The following is a 21878-nucleotide window of genomic DNA, read 5'->3' on the forward strand; positions in this document are numbered from 1 at the left end:
TGCATCCCTGGGAACGGAACTTGCAGGCAGCGCCGCTGAGGGATGGGAGGACTCCGGGGGCCGACAGAGGGTAACTATATAAATATTTTTTATTATTTTTAACATTCTATCTTGTACTATTGATGCTGCATAGGCATCAATAGTAAAAAGTTGGTCACACTTGTCAAGCACTAAGTTTGACAAGTGAGACCAACCTGTGAATCACTTTTCCAAGCGACACTTCAAATCTCTTGGAAAAGCACTAGCATTCTGCAAGCTGAAAACGCTTGTGTTTTGCGGGAAAACTCATGCGAATTCCTCATGCGTTTTACCCACGGTGGGGAGTTGCGGAAATGCTACGGACAATTCCCCAGCAGTCCTGCAATGTGGGCACATAGCCAACACCTCACTACTACCAGACACTACCTAACAAGAGGTCACTATCAGGTCACCTCACAATAGCTCTTAACACCTCACAACTACCAGACACTACCTCACAATAGCTCCCTGTCACACTATGGACACCCCACTAACAACACCCCAAAGCTCTTGGCTGTGAGGCCACTTCCTGCTGGCGATGACTTTTCTGCACAAAAAAAGCAGCAAGCAATGATATCTGCATTTTTGCTGTCAGCAATCCCGCCACAGAAGCACAGGATATGTCAGCGATTTTGCCACAGCAGCACAAAGCATGGCAACGAGCCCGCCACAGTAGCACAGAGTATGTCAGCGACTCCTCCACAGTACCACAGACTATGTCACCAACCCAGGACTGAGACAAAGAGACACACAGAGAGAGATACAGAGAGAGGGAGATAGACAGAAAAAGAGAGATAGTGGTGTGAAGTGCCACTGTAGCACACTTATGCAGTGAGGAAGCAGTGACCCACAAAGTTCGAACACAAAATCTCTTTAATGCGTTACTTCACGGGATTAAATGTCCAATTCACACACAAGCGCATATAATATTAGTGTCCATTTCACAGCACTACATACTACACGGCATCCTTTAGACTACAGTCACTAAACACTCTGGACCTCCCTTTGACCATTAGCTGTGGGCGACTGCACCGCCGTGTCAATGCCTCTTTACTCACAGCATAACACAGCCATGATATCCTCTGGTCATAGCCGGGAACCATATCATCCTGTTTGTAGTCAAATAAACAGACCTCCTCGACTGGTTGCCATGGACGACTACACCGCTGTGAACGCTCTGGGTGCCAGACCTCTCAGCTCCCTTTGGCTGTTTGGCTCTGCTGGCCTGTGTTGCCTCACACAGGTAGAGCTCTGCAAAGCCAACTGCTTTGTACTCCTCCAAACACCAGACTGACACTGAACTTGACACTGACCTGACACACCTAAACCCTTTACTGCTGGGATTTTAACTTGGATCTGTGGCCTTCAGCCACATGGAAAACCTGGGCCTGGAATTAAACGAACTGCACAACTACAATCCTGCAGACTGTTTCAAAATACAAAAACCCAGAGTAGGTTTTCCCTAAATATGCCTTGGACACTAGCATGTCCAAGACTACACTTATTTTTATTATCTCTAGTCTGCATTGCAGTCACCACTACGCCCGTGACTGCCATGCACTCCTACGGCCTTTATACGCCTCCATGCACATCCTGGGGAGAACACACAGTGACCCCTACCTGGGACACCGGTCACTGCCTCCCAGGTGTCACAAGGTTTATGACCTATGATGACAAAATGACTGCCTCTTCATGGAGCCGTATCTACAGCAGTGTTCAGCAGTGTCAGGGAGCTTTTCTTATCCTGGCTTGTACTTAAGCTCTTTATGCTTTTTTCACAGCAATTGGTGAATCTGATGAAGGTCAATGATTTGGCTGAAATGTTCTGCTTTTGTCTGTGGATTGCAGATATGAATTAAACACCTTGAATCACATTTTTCTTGAGTGCAAAGTTTTTCAAGATTATTTATTTTTACAGAGTTGGGCCACAACTTTTGTACCAATGTGCAAAACATATTAATTTGACATATCATAATATGACAAAATGAATGTGACTTGCAACTAAACACTTTGTATTACAATCACGTGCTCCAACACAACCACACAAACATTAGATGCAATGTCACAATGCAACATAGCAATCTTCAGTCTACGTTACTGTGTAGCCCCAAACACGAGGTACTAGCAAAATTAACATCTCTGACAAGTCACTTGCCTCAGTAGCAGCAGCCAATAGAAGAGGGCCATCTGCCAGAACAATACATGGGTACTTTGCAATTAATGCACAATTCCACCTGGTTTGGAGGTGAGAAACACATCTCAAGCACATGATCTACAATAACATTATAATCATCCCAACCAGGACAATTTTGGGTAAATACCCTATGGAGCTCCTACCAAATATGCAACACCAAAAAATGGAGCAAAAACACCATAATAATAGAATTCAAAGTATCAAAAAATTAATGTAGTTGTGATAATAAAAATAACTAAAATACAGACAGGAATAGACAGTACAATGCATAATGAATCTGAAACACATAGCTATTTGATTGAAGTCCAGATGCACCAGTGTAGAACAAACACTGCATCATGGAATAAACATGCATGGAGTAAACTATAGTAGCACCTCAAAAAAGTATCCCAGTTTCCATGTCCCAAAACAGTATACCATTTAGTAAGGGGCCATAGAATTTCCCCATCCCTCCAAACAGTCAAATTCCCTGTAGTACGTCTTAAAGGGAATCTGTCACCGGAATTTGGTGGGCTATTTAAGTGACTTCTGTCCGGTCCGATGGGTGGTGTTTCCTATCCATTCCTCCTCTCAATTCTTGGCCGCTGTCCGCAATATTTTCTGGAATTGGAGTAGGTGTCCGCCATAGTCCGGCAAAGCCTAAAAGCATTACTTTGCATGTGCCGGTTAACTATGCCCCGGAACACAGCAAAATATTTCCGGGACATAGTTAATCTGCGCATGCGCAGTAATGCTTTTAGGCTTTGCCCGCAGTTGGGCAAAGCATACTGCGCATGAGCGAGGCAAGATTGCATTGCGCACGCGCGGACTATGGCGGACACCTACTCCAATTCCAGAAAATATTGCGGACGGTGGCCAAGCATGGGGAGGAGGAATGGATAGGAAACACCGCCCATCGGACCGGACAGAAGTCATTTAAATAGCCCGCCAAATTCAGGTGACAGATTCCCTTTAAACGGTGCCACCCATATTGCTTATATTAGACCTAGAGACAGGAGATAGGTGGGGAACTTAAGAAAAGTAAGTAAAGAGGTATATCCTTTCTTACCCATGCTTTTGTCCATGTGCAGGCAGGCACCCCTACGTGCGTTTCGCGGTCGCTTCCTTAAGTAACATGGCCTTTTTTTACCTGAACCTCTACAGTGGTGTTCTTTTGCTAATATGAAATATTGATATACTTAAACAATGTTTTTTTAAACCAGCAATAAAAAGAAATTATCTATGTATGTGTAAAGGGGACAATAAATCCACAGCGTGATAAGGAACACTACACTCCAATTCTATTCTTTGGAAAATGTTATCTTTTTACAGTTAGATAAACATACAAGAGTCACAACCTAATCATTAAGAATGATTAATAACTGTGGGTTCATTTATGAATCCTTTTACTAAGTAATTTCTGTAATATTCTGGAACCAGAGGGGGCACTCACTTTATCCTATTTTAATCAAGCTAAGGTAAAAAAAAGGAAAAATGCTATTACGGTATATATTTTCCTGACAGAGCACAAAGCTGAGGTATTTTGAACTTGACACTTTAACGAGATCAGTCAGTGGTTGAGTCATTTGCAATCCAGATTAAATTACGGCATAATCTGCTACCCTGGTAATAAAATCCAAATATGAATATGTTTAGCAGTGTATTTGTCCTTGGAACATCTGTTGTGTTGCGGTGCCCTAAACGAAGTATGAGAAATAACGTCCGTCACCGCTTTTCTCTTGAAGGTATATCTCGGGAAAGATTTTTCTATTTGTAAGAGAAAATCTAAGCTGCGGATTTTGGTTGCAGATAAAGACATATCTTACAAAATACAAAACAGTAAGTGTTCCATGGAAACTAACTCGTTCTGGGAACGAAAGGCTGGGACGGAACATCACACATTGTCCTCACTCAATTATTTCATAGCAGGAAACAAGCGAGAAGCACGGAGCCAATTTAGCAAGTTCTATTGCAAGGGGGTAGTGAACATTTCCTAGATCTGATATATGGCCTAGTCTGTTCTTTGGGTAAAAAGAGAATAAACAGACAATGTTTTTTACAATAATGATGTAGATCAGTAGATCAGGTGTGGCTAAGGGTATCGTTACACTTAGCGATGGATCAGCGATCCCGACAACGATATGGATCGCTGGTGCATCACTAAGTGGTCGCTAGTGAGCTGCCACACAGGCAGATCTCACCAGCGACATAGCAGGGGTCGGGGGTCGCTACTTACCTGTCAGACGAGGCGATCCTGACGTCCTCCCGCCCGCGTCCACACGTCGCTCGTCGGCGCCACAGGAAGCCCAGCAGGAAGCGCCCGACGAGAAATGATCCAGGACGTTCTCGCGTGACCAGCGATGAGCAGCGGGGGAGCCGGTCAGAGGTAAGTAAGTATCAGACATAGCGATATCGCTAGCAATATCGCTGCTACGTCACAAAATCGGTGACATTACAGCGATATTGCTAGCGATATCGCTATGTGTAATGGGGGCTTTACTCTTTGGGATATTTACACAGAACAACACTCAGGACTGTTGAACCCGCGTCGTGGAGTCGGTGTCCACTTTGGTGGAGTTGGATTCGGTGTAAAATGGACCAACTTTAACTCCTAAATTACATAATACATTGGGTTCAGTAGTTCACTGCAGAATGTCCTGTAAATGTTTTCATAAGAATTTAGGAAAGTCATGAAATATCCTATAAATGTCTGTTCTGTTCCTGAGCTAAGGATCTCGACTTTTAGCTGAGATGAATCTGTGCTGCACTTTATGTACATGCTCAGTGCTGTGGAGTTAGGATTCATAGAAATTGAGGAGTCGGAGGTTTGGCTTACTGACTCCGCAGCCCTGCCAACAATGGTCTAACATCACCATATTGGTCAGTATCAGATTCAGGAGTCAGGACTAGGACTAGGAGCTGCATGGAAGGCTTTCTCTCTTCCTCCACAAAACACCGATGAGTAGACAACACATTAGTGAAAACTGAGCCTACACACCTGAAAAGCCCTGAGTAATTTGGTCATGGGCCCCATACATATGGCCAGAAATGTCAGCTGGCCAATTAGAAAAGAGAAGGCTGTTTATTGCTCAGCCATGTTTTTTTTTTTTTTAATCAATTAGTGTTTATTAAAGATTTTCAAAACAATACAGTGCCATCAAACAGTAATAACAATAACAGTAACAGAGGTTAACCAAAAATGACCAGAAATAAGTAAGGAAAAGAAAAAGAAGTAGGGGAGAGAAGCGGGAGGGGGGGTAGGAACGGTAAGGGGAATAGGGGGAAGAGGAAAGGAGTATAGGCATTCACAAGGCACTGTCTAGCAGTTCAGTTATAGACAAGGGTTCCTGGCAAACTATGGCAAAATGAGAATATTATGTCAATGATGCTTACTTATTCCCACTCAAGTATACGGTCAAACAAAGTGGAGCGGGTTTGCTCAGCCATGTTTTGTTGCTTATGGTCAACCTATTCTACGACTGCTCCCAAGCGGCATGACACTGCCCGACTCCAATGAATCACCCGACGAAGGGCACTATAGGGTTTTGCTATGGAGACCTATATATTCTATGCACACCCTGGGCCCTGGGTGTAGATCCAAATCTTGGATCTGTAACTATGTTGAGAATAGGGGTCCTGTGATGCCTGTCCTTTCTGGTGCGGTGCCCCCAAATCCAAGCAGAGAAGTAGCTGTTCTTTATAAATTTTTTAAAAGCGTTATAGAAACAGTTGATAAAGCACATGTGAAAAAGTGAGTAAAAATCTATTTAAAAAAGATATAAAATGCCAATCATATTCAGCTATAAAAAATGAAGTGGAGGCACCAAAGGGCAATTTTGTACACGTCACTACGCAACCAAGAGCTTTTCGCATGGTTTATAAAGAAGCATAATGTTGCCATTGTTAAAGGGGCTGTCCGGTCTGTGTGAATGCAGACTTCTGAATCCCCCCAGCAGATGCACTGTGAGGATTCATGCGAGTCGAGAAAGGCGGTGATGTATGTTATGATTACTTCTGGCCAGAGCCCGTCGAGTTGGCACTGCCTAGCTTTATACAGTTTTATTGAGCAAGGCCCCGCCACTAGACGGCCGTGTCACTAGATGGGGTGTGACCTCTCTCTATACAAGTGTATGGAGAGAGGCCGCGTCCACTCGGCGGGCTCTGGCCGGGACTATGCATAACATACATCACCGGTCTGGGCTCAGAAACCGGCAAATTCTCGCAGTGCACAGTGCAAGCGCGGGGGGGATTTATAAGTCTACAGTTAAGGGCCTGTCATTGCTAGCGATATCGCTTAGTGTATCGCTATAACGTCACTGTTTTTTTTTACGTTATAGCGATATTGCTAGCGATATCGCTATGTGTGATACTTACCTCCGACCGCTCCCCTGCTGGTTATCGCTGATCGCGCGAGAATGTCCTGGACCGTTTCTCGTCAGCTTCCTGCTGGGGCTTCCTGCTGTGACGACGAGCGGGAGGACGTCAGGATCGCCTCGTCTGACACGTAAGTAGCGACCCCCGACCCCTGCGATGTCGCTGGTGAGATCTGCCTGTGTGGCAGCTCACTAGCGACCACTTAGCGATGTACCAGCGATCCTGACCGCGTCATATCGCTGGTCGGGATCGCTGGTACATTGCTAAGTGTGACAGTACCTTTACACAGAGTGACATGAATTTAGAAGACTTTTAAGCTTTGCAATGCTCCTCTGAGAAATTAAATATGCAAATTGTTTCTTCAGAGAGGCAAACCAGATCTCACACTGTGCAGTGATGAGGTGCTGGCCCCCGAAACACAGTGAGATTGAGATTACTGGGTGGCTTTAATTCTAGATTCCTGGGTGGCTTTTATTCTAAGTTATGTGATAAGGCTCGTTAAAAGGTTGATATTGACTTTTAGGATTGCTACTTCCAAGAGGTGGCAGAAGAGTTCTAGTCCTCTTCCTCTCTGAAGAGACAATTTGCACATTTAATTTCCCAGAGGAGCATTGCAAGATTTCAAAGCCTCCTCACCTTGGTATGTCAGACTTGACACATTAAGCCCCCGTTACACACTGCGATATCGCTAGCAATATCGCTGTAAAGTCACCGATTTTGTGATGTTGCAGCGATATTGCTAGCGATATCGCTGCATGTGATACTTACCTCCGACCGGCTTCCCCGCTGGTTATCGCTGATCGCGCAAGAAGCTGCTGGACCATTCCTCGTCGGCCACTTCCTGCGGCGCTTCCTGCTGTGGCGACGAGCGACACGTGGAGCCGGGCGGGAGGACGCAGGATCGCCTGGTGTGACAGGTAAGTAGCGACCCCCGTCCCTAGCGATGTCGCTGGTGAGATCTGCCTGTGTGGCAGCTCACTAGCGACCACCTAGAGATGCACCAGCGATCCTGACCGCGTCATATCGCTGGTCGGGATCGCTGATGAGTCGCTAGGTGTAACGGTACCCTAACTCTCCGCAAGAAGAAATGTTATCTCTTGCTTCCTACAGGTGAGGGGAGATTTATTAGAAATTGTGGAAGTAAAAAATTTTTTAATAACTTCATGGAAATCAATTATTAAAAAAAAATAAGGGCAGGAGTGAGATTAATAGCAATTGGAAACCACTCACTTCATCTTTCCTTTGCACTAGCTTTGATAAATCTTAATAAATGAATATAGCGATGACAAAAATAGGTTGTATTTGTGCCTTTAAATCCGTGATCTATGAAAGTCCTGAGATTTATGGCAACTCACATTTAACAGGAGATTGCCATCATCCAGGCCTTTCTGTCAAAGTGACAATTGGAAATAAACAAGTCCTTTTCACTAAAGTGACAAAAAGCACCCAAAATCAACAAAATAAGATCCATATGCCCTAAATATATTTGATGGGAAAACTTTCTCAAAGTTTGTGATGCTGTTTAAAGAGCAACAACAACCAGAGTGAAAACCACAATTGATTTTGATTCGGAATACTGAATTTTTTTCAAATGTTTTCAGAACTGTTTTTATGGATAACAATAATAATAATTGCACCACCCTATGTAAAAACTGCAATCATAGTGACATAGATACAAAAAAGGCGACACTATGGTTTTACCTTTAGAGAAAGGTTTACTGTATGGTCCACTCTGTATGTAATGCTGTCCTTGGCACTAAATTCATGACCTTGTGAACATGATACAAAGTCATATACAAACAAGTATGAAATTCAACCATGGATCGTACACATTGCGCTGGGTTCACACTGGGTTTTTAGCCTCCAGGACAAAGCACCCAATGTATACATTCAATGGACATTATCACAGATGCCAAAGGGTATGTTTACACATTGAATATTTTCTGTGGAATTTGTTGTGGAAATTTTTGAAACTGTCCCATTCATCTGAAAAATCCCTTTTCAGTTTGATGGAACGGATTTCCATTTCCAGTGTGAATTCACCCTTACAGTGGGATTAATAAGCCATGGACTGATATGAGATACTTTCAAAGACTACAACTGATGGGTGCTGCTGTTAGGCATGTGCTTAACACACCCATCACCAATACAGCCCAAGATCATACCTCAATTTGGTAACCCAACAAATTCACTTCTACCCTGCTCTGATCGCCGTTTTCTCTTTCCCACATTGCTTAAAAGTAGAGACAAAAAAATTTATTTGCAGGATCCTGATCCAGCAGCTACATCAGTATTCTGTGGTTGTCCGAAGAGAGCCCTGTGAACCGCATTTTACCTTCTGACATCTTCACTGTCTGTTTTGATTTGCCAGCCTGGCACATTGTTATCATTGTGGTGTGAATCACAAATAATCTCAGGTCAGGCTGGCTAATCAAAAGTAGAGCAGGGATGCCAGCAGGTAGGTTTGGTAATCACGGAATACTAACGTGGCCACTGGACCAGAATATTGTGAATTGATTTGAAGTTGTGTTTGTCCAGGATAGACCTGCATGATTGTTTGGTTCATCTAAAGTGAGCTAGCAAAAATCCATACTTTTGCAAAGTTTCTGCCATATGTGAACATTCTCTTTTACTAGTGGAGAGTGACAAGCCAGGTTTGTTATGTCACACTCTTACCCCTTAGATCCCAGTCTTAGCCTCTCACTTAGCCAAATCAAATCTCAGACTTTGCACTGATGAGGCGCAATACTCAGAAACAGTGTCTGCAAATTTAGATTCTGAGTTGGCTTTTATCCTAAATCATATGGCAAGGCTTGATAAAGGGTCCATATTGTCTTGTAGGATTGCTATTTCCAATAGGTGACACTATAGAGTTCCAGTCCCCTTCCTCTCTGAAGAGAAAATTCGCACACATTCTCTTATTGTAACAGCTCGGAACCTGAAACCGCTTGTTAGGACCTACCGTAGATGTATTTTTCAATATTTGAATCATTATTCACAGGTCAATAGGTAGCCGCCTTTACACATTCAGGTGTGTCTGAAAAATACTACTAGTAACAGCCTCTATCGGGAAAATTTAGCAGTAAAATACTAAAAAAAAAGACGATGAGAAGCTTTGCCTTTGCTGTGAATTTGCAGATGCCTGTCTATTTTTAATGTACAAATTATTATTAATTGAAAGACACAAATATAAAAAGAAAAACTAGTATTGTCTAACAAATGGCAAAGGAAAATATCAACACATAAGCCCAGGTGTTATCGTTATACACAGCTCAATAAAGATTGTATGGTATTTAGTCAATGCCAGGGAAAAAAAATGCAGAATTAAAATTATTTTGCATGGCGCCTTCAGTCGTCAAAAAAATAAGGAACAACAAAAAAAATTAATTTGAATTTAACACTAAAGTTAAATGAACATCAAAGACCTTACACAACAATGCCTCTTTCAATGTCACGGAACAATGAATACAATATTTCCTACACACCAAAATGATCCGCGTCCTTAAAGGGGTAGGTCACGTGCACAAGTTCAGTATTTGATCAGTTTCCTACCTCAGTATTTGTTAGCCAAAACCAGGAGTGGAACAATCAGAGGAATAGTATAAGGCTAGTTTCACACTAGCGTTTATGAGCGCAGCGACGGCCTGCGCACGGCCGCCACTAAGCCCCGCCCCCTGCCGCGCCCCCACCAGTAGCTCTGCCCACCGGCGCATGACGCTGCATGCGCCCTGCGTCCCCTATCTTTATCACAGGGGGCGCAGTCCGTGCTCAGTATGCGTTTGGCGGCGCATGCGCCTTTTTGACGGTGCGCTGACGCAACCAAACTGCAGCAGGTTGCGTTTGGCGCAGGTCGGCGCACCGTCAAAAGGACGCATGCGCCGCCAAACGCATACTGCGCACGGCCTGCGCCCCCTGTGATAAAGATAGGGGACGCAGGGCGCATGCAGTGTCATGCGCCGGTGGGCGGAGCTACCGGCGGGGGCGCGGCAGGGGGAGGGGCTTAGCGGCGGCCGTGCGCAGGCCGTCGCTGCGCTCATAAACGCTAGTGTGAAACTAGCCTAATAGAGACACGTCACCACTTCTGTATTCATGATCCACTCATAGTTTTGGCTTCCAGACACTAAGCATGTGCACATGGCCTAAGGCCCAGTGTTAAAGGCTATGATACTAAGACCCAGTGAACAAGTTGAGTATTTGGGGAGTTTTTCTATACAGTATTTGTAACCCAAAACCAGGAGTGGGTGATAAATACAGAAGTGATGACGTGTTTCTATTATACATTTCCTGATTGTTCCACTCCTGGTTTTTGCTGAGGTAAAATACTGACCAAATACTCAACGTGTGACCGTGGCCTTACGCTCATGACAACTGGTGAGCACACAGGTTTTTTTCCCAGTTTGCTTTGCTTTCCTCTGAGGTTTTCCGTGGCTACGTCCATGCGTCCTTTTTGTGCTACAGAAAACAGTGCAATAGAAATATAAAAAGACAGTCTTTATTAATACTGTCAACCGCCTTCACAACGTCCCTGACAAACACCTACAAGCTGTCTAGAAAGGCTTAGAAATGCCCTGTCCACTTTTCTTAATAATGTCTGAAAGCCAAATCAAGCAGCATCTCCTGACAGCCAAAGCTTGTTTTGTGTTCCTAGTTTACTAAACCAATTGGCACAGTAGCGTAGCCTGAGGGATCGTTGATAATGAATAATTACAGCTAGGCCCATAGAAATAAAAGCATGAAAAGATAATATTTATATTACAGCAAAAATATGGATATAATAATGCACTAAGCAACATAGAGATGTATATGTATATATACTATATTATATATATATATACAGTATATATATACATACATACACACACACACATATACAAACACAGCTAGGTCCATATATATTTGGACAGAGACAACATTTTTATAATTTTGGTTCTAGACATTACCACAATGAATTTTAACCAAAACAATTCAGATGCAGTTGAAGTTCAGACTTTCAGCTTTCATTTGAGATTATCCACATTAAAATTGGATGAAGGGTTTAGGAGTTTCAGCTCCTTAACATGTGCCACCCTGTTTTTAAAGGGACCAAAAGTAATTGGACAATTGACTCCAAGGCTATTTCATGGACAGGTGTGGGCAATCCCTTCGTTATGTCATTCTCAATTAAGCAGATAAAAGGCCTGGAGTTGATTTGAGGTGAGGTGGTTGCATTTGGAAGGTTTTGCTGAGAAGGAAACAAGCGGTCAAAGGAGCTCTCCATGCAGGTGAGACAAGCCATCCTTAAGCTGCAAAAACAGAAAAAACCCATCTGAGAAATTGCTAAAACATTAGGAGTTGCAAAATCTACAGTTTGGTACATCCTGAGAAAGAAAGAAAGCACTGGTGAACTCATCAATGCAAAAAGACCTGAGCGCCCACGGAAGACAACAGTGGTGGATGATCGCAGAATAATCTCCATGGTGAAGAGAAACCCTTTCACAACAGCCAACCAAGTGAACAACACTCTCCAGGAGGTAGGCGTATCAATATCCAAATCTACCATAAAGAGAAGACTGCATGAAAGTAAATACAGAGGGTTCACTGCACGGTGCAAGCCACTCATATGCAACAAGAATCAAAAGGCTAGACTGGACATTGCTAAAAAACATCTAAAAAAGCCAGCACAGTTCTGGAAGAACATTCTTTGGACAGATGAAACCAAGATCAACCTCTACCAGAATGATGGAAAGAGAAAAGTATGGCGAAAGCGTGGTACAGCTCATGATCCAAAGCATACCACATCATCTGTAAAACACGGCGGAGGCAGTGTGATGGCTTGGGCATGCATGGCTGCCAGTGGCACTAGGTGACTAGTGTTTATTGATGATGTGACACAGGACAGAAGCAGCCGAATGAATTCTGAGGTATTCAGAGCCATACTGTGGGCTCAGATCCAGCCAAATGCAGCCAAACTGATTGGTCGTCGTTTCATACTACAGCTGGACAATGACCCAAAACATAAAGCCAAAGCAACCCAGGAGTTTATTAAAGCAAAGAAGTGGAATATTCTTGAATGGCCAAGTCAGTCACCTGATCTCAACCCAATTGAGCATGCATTTCACTTGTTAAAGACTAAATTTCAGACAGAAAGGCCCACAAACAAACAGCAACTGAAAACCACCACAGTGAAGGCCTGGCAGAGCATCAAAAAGGAGGAAACACAGCGTCTGGTGATTTCCATGAGTTCAAGACTTCAGGCAGTCATTGCCAGCAAAGGGTTTTCAACCAAGTACTAGAAATGAACATTTTATTTACAATTATTTAATCTGTCCAATTACTTTTGGTCCCTTTAAAAACAGGGTGGCACATGTTAAGGAGCTGAAACTCCTAAACCCTTGATCCAATTTTAATGTGGATACCCTCAAATGAAATCTGAAAGTCTGAACTTCAACTGCATCTGAATTGTTTTGTTTAAAAATCATCGTGGTAATGTCTAGAACCAAAATTAGAAAAATGTCTCTGTCCAAATATATATGGACCTAACTGATATATATATATAGAGAGAGCTCAAAAAAATATAGGGAACACTTAAACAAAACAATGTAACTCCAAGTCAATCACACTTCATGGGGTAGTAATTTTAATTTACAATAATCATTATTACCGTATATACTCGAGTATAAGCTGACCCGAGTATAAGCCCAGGCCCCTAATTTTGCCACGGAAAACTGGGTAAGCTTATTGACTCAAGTATAAGCCGGGTATGCATTGTCCCCTCATCCCTGTCCTGCTCTGTGTGGCTCTCCCCCCTCCAAGTATGCATGGCTCGGCTCCCTGTCCCATCCTTCTATGTATGGCTCAGCTCCCTGTCCTCCCCCATGCTCCTCCATCCTCCTCAGTGCTCCCCCACCTTCCCCCATCCTCCTCCGTGCTCCCCCATCCTCCTCCGTCGTCCTCTGTGCTCCCCCATCCTCCATTGTGCTCCCCCCATCCTCCCCGTCCTCCTCCCTGCTCCCCCTGTCCTCCTCCGTGCTCCCCCGTCCTCCTTTGTGCTCCCCCGTCCTCCCCCTATCCATACTCACCCTCCTGTGGCAATGCTGAACGTCCCCTGCATCCTCCGTTGTCTCAGCGTTGACAGCTTCTTCCTGCATGGAGCGGTCACATGGTACCACTCATTAAGGTAATGAATATGGATGCCACACCTATGGGAGTGGAGTCGCGTCCATATTCATTACCTTAATGAGCGGTAACATGTGACCGCTCCATGCAGGAAGAAGCTGTCAGCGCTGGGACAATGGAGGATGCAGGGGACGTTCAGCGTTGCCACAGGAGGGTGAGTATGACATCCCAGCCACCTACTCTTGCCGCCGCTCCCCCCCCCCGCTGGTTTCTGCAGAATGACTCAGGTATAAGCCGAGGGCATTTTCAGCACAAAAAAAGTGCTGAAAATCTCTGCTTATACACAAGTATATACGGTATGTTTTATTGCTCTCAATGCATTACATGTGTAATGAATAAAGACTTGCAACTGGAAGTTGACATTCAGTGATATCTGGGATGTGTTCCCTTTATTTTTTTTGAGCAGTATATATATATATATATATATATATATATATATATATATATATATATATATATATATATAGAGAGAGAGAGAGAGAGAGAGAGAGAATCATAGAAATCATAGAGTCGTAGAGTTGGAAGCAGGATTCACTAAATCATCCCAGACAGAGGTCTGTCCAGCCTCTGTTTGAAGACTTCTATTGAAGGAGAACTCACCACCTCTGGTGGCAGCCTGTTCCACTCATTGATGACTCTGTCAAAAAGTTTTTTCTAATATCTAATCTGTCTCGTCCCATTCAGTTTCATCCCATTGCTTCTAGTTTTTCCTTGTGCAAACGAGAATAAAGATGACCCTTATACAATGTGATATATATACACACATTATATATATATCTCACACACACTGTATATATATATATATATATATATATATATATATATATATATAAAATAAAAAAAAGATAGAGGCAGCACACCATATGGAATTTAGAGAAAAGTGCTTTTTAATAGCCCATGTGGTGACGTTTCGGTCTCAAGTGCAGACCTTTCTCAAGCAGACCTCCAAAGAAATGCCACCCCACACCATTACTGACCCACTGCCAAACTGGTCATGCTGAAGGATGTTGCAGGCAGATCGCTCGCCACGGCGTCTCCATACTCTGTCACGTCTGTCACATGCACTCAGTGCTTTCATCTGTGAAGAGCACAGGGAGCCAGTGGCATATTTGCCAATCCTGGTGTTCTGTAGCAAATGCCAAGCGTCCTGCACGGTGTTGGGCTGTGAGCAAATCTCCATCTGTGGACATCGGGCACTCAGACCATCCTCATGGAGTCGTTTTCTAACCGTTTGTGCAGACACATGCACATTTGTGGCCTGCTGGAGGTCATTTTGCAGGGCTCTGGCAGTGCTCCTCCTGTTCCTCCTTGCACAAAGGCTGAGGTAGCAAACCTGCTGCTGGGTTGTTGCCCTCCTACGGCCCCCTCCACACCTCCTGGTGTACTAGCCTGTCTCCTGGTAGCGCCTCCAGCCTCTGGACACTACGCTGACACAGCAAACCTTCTTGCCACAGCTGGCATTGATGTGCCGTCCTGGATGAGCTGCACTACCTGAGCCACTTGTGTGGGTTGTAGAATCCATCTCATGCTACCATGAGTGTGAAAGCACAACCAACATTCAAAAGTGACCAAAACATCAGCCAGAAAGTATTGTTACTTGCATGTGGTCTGTGGTCCCCACCTGCAGAACCACTGCTTTATTGAGGGTGTCTTGATAATTGCCAAAAATTTCCATCTGTTGTCTATTCCATTTGCACAACGGCATGTGAAATTGATTGTCAATCAGTGTTGCTTCCTAAGACAGTTTGATTTCACAGACTTTTGATTTACTTGGAATTATATTCTGTTGATTAAGTGTTCCCTTTATTTTTTGAGCAGTATATATATATATATATATATATATATATATATACACACACACACACACACACACACATACATATACACACACAGACACACAGTTGTGCTCAAGAGTTAACATACCACGGCAGAATTTTTGCTTTCTTGGCCATTTTTCAGAGAATATGAATGATAACACTAAAACTTTTTCTCCACGCATGGTTAGTGGTTGGATGAAGCCATTTATTGTCAAACTACTGTGTTTTCTCTTTTTAAATCATAATGACATCCCAAAACATCCAAATGACCCTGATCACAGACTCTTGCATCTTTCATCCAGCCACTGACATTTCTGGATTGTGAGCCATGGCAAATGCAAAAGAATTTTCAATGGATCTATGGGAAAAGGTAGTTGAACTGTATAAAACAGGAAAGGGATACAAAATGATACCCAAGGAATTGACAATGCCAGTCAGCAGCGTTCAAACTGTGATTAACAAATGGAAAATCAGGGGCTCTGTAAAAACAAAACCACGGTCAGGTAGGCCAACAAAAGTTTCGTCCACAAATGCCAGGAAAATTGTTCGAGATGCAATGAAAAATCTACAAATAGCATCAGCTGAAATATTGGACTCTGAAAACTAGCGATGTGGTTGTTTCAATATGCACAATAAGGAGGAACTTGAAGAAAAATGGGCTGCATGGTCGAGTCGCCAGAAGAAAGCCATTACTGCGCAAATGCCACAAAGTATCTCGCCTACAATACGCAAAACAGCACAGAGACAAGTCTCAAAACTTCTGGAACAAGGTAATTTGGAGTGATGAGACCAAAACTGAACTTTTTGGCCACAAGCATAAATGTTACATTTGGAGAGAGGTCAACAAGGCCTATGATGAAAGGAACACCATTCCTACTCTAAAGCACGGAGGTGGATCGCTGATGTTTTGGGAACATGTGAGCTACAAAGGCAAAAGGAAACTTGGTCAAAGTTGAAGGAAAGATGAATGCAGCACATTATTAGCAAATACTGGAAGCAAATTTGCAATCATCAGCCCAGAAACTGCGCATGGGACGTACTTGAAAGTTCCAACATGACAACGATCCAAAACACAAGGCCAAGTCGACCTATCATTAGCTACAGCAGAACAAAGTGAAGGTTCTGGAGTGGCCAGCTCAGTCTCCTGACCTCAATATCATTGAGCCACTCTGGGGAGATCTGACGCACGCAGTTCATGCTAGACAGCCCAGGAATTTACAGGAACAGGTGGCTTTTTGCCAAGAAGAGTGGGCAACTTAACCATCTGAGAAAATAAAGAACCTCATCAATAACTACCACAAAAGACTTCAAGCTGTCATTGATGGTAGAGGGGGCAATACACAGTATTAAGACATGGGGTATGTGAATTTTTGATCAGGGTCATTTGGATGATTTGGGTTCTCACGATTTAAAAAGAGAAAACACAGTAGTTTGACAATAAATGGCTTTTCCCAACCACTAACCATGAGTGGAGAAAAAGGTTTGGTTTTATCATTCATATTCTATGAAAAAAAAAGGCCAAGAAAGCAAAAATTCTGCCTGGGTATGTAAACTTTTGAGCACAACTGTATAATATATATATATATATATATATATATATATATATATATACACACACACATACATATATATACAGTCATATGTTAAAGTTTGGGCACCCCTATTAATGTTAACCTTTTTTCTTTCTAACAGTTTTGGTTTTTGCAACAGCTATTTCAGTTTCATATATCTAATAACTGATGGACTCAGTTATATTTCTGGATTCAAATGAGGTTTATTGTACTAACAGAAAATGTGCAATTTGCATTTAAACAAAATTTGACCGGTGCAAAAGTATGGGCACCTCAACATAAAAGTGACATTAATATTTTGTAGATCCTCCTTTTGCAAAAATAACAGCCTCTAATCGCTTCCTGTAGCTATTAATGAGTTCCTGGATCCTGGATGAAGGTATTTGTGAACATTCCTGTTTACAAAACAATTACGGTTCAGTTAAGTTTGATGGTCGCCGAGCATGGACAGCCCGCTTCAAATCATCCCACAGATGTTCAATGATATTCAGGTCTGGGGACTGGGATGGCCATTCCAGAACATTGTAATTGTTCCTCTGCATGAATGCCTGAGTAGATTTGGAGCGGTGTTTTGGATCATTGTCTTTCTGAAATATCCATCCCCTGTGTAACTTCAACTTCATCACTGATTCTTGCACATTATTGTCAAGAATCTGCTGATACTGAGTTGAATCCATGAGACCCTCAACTTTAACAAGATTCCCGGTGCCGGCATTGGCCACACAGCCCCAAAGCATGATGGAACCTCCACCAAATTTTACTGTGGATAGCAAGTGTTTTTCTTGGAATGCTGTGTTTTTTAGCCTCCATGCATAACGCCTTTTTGTATGACCAAACAACTCAATCTTTGTTTCATCAGTCCACAGGACCTTCTTCCAAAATGTAACTGGCTTGTCCAAATGTGCATTTGCATACCTCAGGCGACTCTGTTTGTGGCGTGCTTGCAGAAACGACTTCTTTCGCATCACTCTCCCATACAGCTTCTCCTTGTGCAAAGTGTGCTGTATTGTTGACCGATGCACAGTGACACCATCTGCAGCAAGATGATGCTGCAGGTCTTTGGAAGTGGTCTGTGGATTGTCCTTGACTGTTCTCACCATTCTTCTTCTCTGCCTTTCTGATATTTTTCTTGGCCTGCCACTTCTGGGCTTAACAAGAACTGTACCTGTGTTCTTCCGTTTCCTTACTATGTTCCTCACAGTGGAAACTGACAGGTTAAATCTCTTGAGACAACTTTTTGTATCCTTCCTCTGAAAAGCTATGTTGAATAATCTTTGTTTTCAGATCATTTGAGAGTTGTTTTGAGGAGCCCATGATGCCACTCTTCATAGGAGAATCAAATAGGAGAACTACTTGCAAGTGGCCACCTTAAATACCTTTTCTCATGATTTGATACACCTGGCTATGAAGTTCAAAGCTCAATGAGGTTACAAAACCAATTTAGTGCTTCAGGAAGTCAGTAAAAAGTAGTTAGGAGTGTTCAAATCAAGAAAATGATAAGGGTGCCCATACTTTTGCACCGGTCAAATTTTGTTTAAATGCAGATTGCACATTTTCTGTTAGTACAATAAACCTCATTTGAATCCAGAAATATAACTGAGTCCATCAGTTATTAGATATATGAAACTGAAATAGCTGTTGCAAAAACCAAAATTGTTATAAAGAAAAAAGGTTAACATTAATAGGGGTGCCCAAACTTTAACATATGACTGTATATATATATATATATATATATATATATATATATATATATATATTGTTCTGCCTTCGGGTTGTGGTAGAGGGGGGGTAGGTTGGATTGTAGGAAACAAGCAGTAGCAAATAAACACCAGGCAAAGCCCGGCACTGTAATGTGGCCTGACATACCTATCTCTCTATCTATTCCATATCTATCTTTCCCATATTTACCTATCTATCCATCCATGTATTATCGGTCTATCTATCTATCTTCTCTAAGATAGGAAGAAGAAAATTGATCCAGTAATTCATGGTTCCATCTACTCTGCCCCATTATAAACTTAATCTACAATCTCATGGGCATTTGCAAAGATTTGTTAAATGGCTAGCTGGGGGTGTATATAAATAGTATTAAAAAGGAGATGAACAGTAATTTCTGAAGTGATTCCCTTCTTATACAGTGATCACCTACTACGAGGATATGCCATTACCTTCTGATCTGTTGGTGTCCAACTGCTTGGTCCTTCAACATTCCAGGGATTGAAGCTGCGTTAGTTCTGATGCCTCTTCCACATTATTATCCTGCTGCTGGCCAACCCTATGGGTTCTCCTAGTCTCCCCCTGTGCAGGGCAGTGCAGCGCTCCATTCATGTGAATGTGCCAGTACTGCGGACCCCTACACAGCCAGTGGCCTGAAAATACCAATGGTTTGTTGCAACCAGATTCTAGCACTGATTTTTTTAAAGGTTCGTAAAGTATAAACAGAATCATAGGATGTTAGAGTTGGAAGGGACCTCCGGGGCTCATCATTTCCATCCCCCTGCTCAATGCAGGGTTCACTAAATCATCTCAGACAGATGTCTGTCCAGCCTCTGTTTGAAGACTTCCATTGAAGGAGAACTCACCCCTTCTCTTGGCAGCCTGTACCACTCATTGGTCACCTGAACCTCCAAATGTGGTTGTTTAGATGATCGCTCTGCTTGTGGTGACTTCTCTGCTTTAATGAATCACTATTACCAAGGCTACTCTGATATTAGAACACATTGGCGTACATGAATGTAAGATTAATGAAGGTTAGTGCACACTTTAGTACATTTCTGTAGGCATTCGGTCCAGTGAATTTAAGCTTGTGCTGTAGGTCAGTGAATAATCCCTGTATAGAATTACTGCAAGGCATAACAGAATTAAGAAAAAGATAATGACAATAATAATTAAACCATTCTAGACGGACCGAACGACGAGGATATTTTATGTCCTTCAGAGGGATAGCAAGCCCTCAGCTTGTTAGAGGCCAATCAATTTCTTAGGCTGTGCCATATGTTCTAGGGCCTGAATGTGCAATCATCTGAGCAGAGATCAGGAGGAACGCGCTGAATTTAACACATTACATTACAGTGTGGGAGGCATGCTCGGAACAGATGCTGACGGAAATAGCCAATCTATATGCAGAATGCGCCCTGAGAAGTCAGCTCTGCAAAACGCTGTTTGTTGGCTTTTCAGATCCTATTTGTAACACAGCATAGACTTACATTCAGAGATTCTGAACGAACGCCCCAGTCGAAATGGACAGAGCTATTAAAAGGAGATATTTCGAGGACCATTCTATTTTGATACATCAAATATGATATAAATGGAAAAAAAAATTGAGTAGAATTTTTGATGACAAAGTAACAAGCTAATATGTTAAGACAACAACTGGGGAATACAAATTGCATACAGCATATTGAGCACACCCTACAGCTAGATGTATATAAGCATGAGAAGGGGAACTAGGTAGCAGCAGGTGCTCCGCTAAATAAGTCATCATCTGTAATTTAAGGAGGAAATGAAGTCTGGTATTGGTTAAATCAAACGATCTGAAAATAGACAGGTTTATTCACATCCCCACACAGGCGATACAGCCTCCATGAGTAATGTTGCACTTCTGCAGTGCTGGGTATCTTCGCATTTTAACTAAATCTGAGTCTATAGCTGAAGCCATTGCCAGTCATTTTAAAGGCAATGGAGAGATGCTGGGTTACTCCGCCAGCCAGTTTGCATGTCGTTATGAACAAGCACTTTCCATTTTTTGCTATCTACGACCTTCTTCCCAAATATCAGAGCTTTCAGTTTTGTAATATTTACTGTTTACTTTTGAAAAACATCAAATCGGGGCTGTGTTATTCCTAAACCATTCCACGGACACCCAACTGGTGATTCAAACCTGTTAATAATAATAAATAATAACAATTTTATTTCTATAGCACCAACATATTCTGCAGCACTTTACATTATAGAGGGGACTTGTACAGACAATAGACATTACAGCATAGCAATAAACACATAGATCAAAACAGATACCAAGAGGAATGAGGGTCCTGCTCGCAAGCTTACAGTCTATGAGGAAAAAGGGGAGACACGAAAGGTGGATGGTAACAATTGCTTTTATTGTTTGTACCATCCCTAGTGTAAGAATCGGGTGTTCCTGTTGCTGCATGAACCAGTTAACAGTCTAAATATGTAGCAGTACAGACACAGAGGGCTATTAGATGCAAAAAGCATGTGGGAACATGATGTGAGGAACCTGGATATGGTAAAAAAATTTTTAAATGAGCCACACAGGAATATTTAGGTTAGTGCGTTGAGGCAATAGGCCAGTCTGAACAATTGCGTTTTTAAGGCACGCTTAAAACTGTGGGGATTGGGGATTAATCGTATTAGTCTGGGTAGTGCAACCTGTTCAGGGTAAAGTAATTGTTTACCAAGGGCTAATTTGAAAAGAATACACCAAACTTCCATAATATTAAAACCTAATATTCTGTACGTCCACCTTGCAACATAAATTTAGTTTTCACCTTTCTAGACAAGAATTTCACAAGGTGTCCCTTATTAGTTCGTTCCACAATTTGTGCTACAATAGCTGGCCTACAGAGGCAAGCCTTCATTCTTCAGGAGCATCAATGAACCTTAAAGAGAATCTGTCACCGGGCTTTTGCTTCTGCATCTGAAAGCAGCATAATGTAGGAGCAGATGAATTCACTTACTCAGCTGCTTACTGTACTTTTGATAAAAGTGACAAAAATGTTGTATTTATATTTTTGTTCAGTATATGTA

General features: G+C 42.5%; 1 protein-coding gene across 8 annotated transcripts in view; it reads right to left on the reverse strand.

Annotated features, from left to right (window-relative positions):
- CDKL5 (cyclin dependent kinase like 5) overlaps positions 1–21878 on the reverse strand; it is a 482089-nt gene that overhangs the window by 346409 nt on the left and 113802 nt on the right. The gene's annotated exons all lie outside the window — the stretch shown is intronic.

This window comes from Dendrobates tinctorius, unplaced genomic scaffold, assembly GCF_039654945.1.
Source record: "Dendrobates tinctorius isolate UK_male_01 unplaced genomic scaffold, ASM3965494v1 ptg000016l, whole genome shotgun sequence".
NCBI classification, from domain to species: Eukaryota; Metazoa; Chordata; class Amphibia; order Anura; family Dendrobatidae; genus Dendrobates; species Dendrobates tinctorius.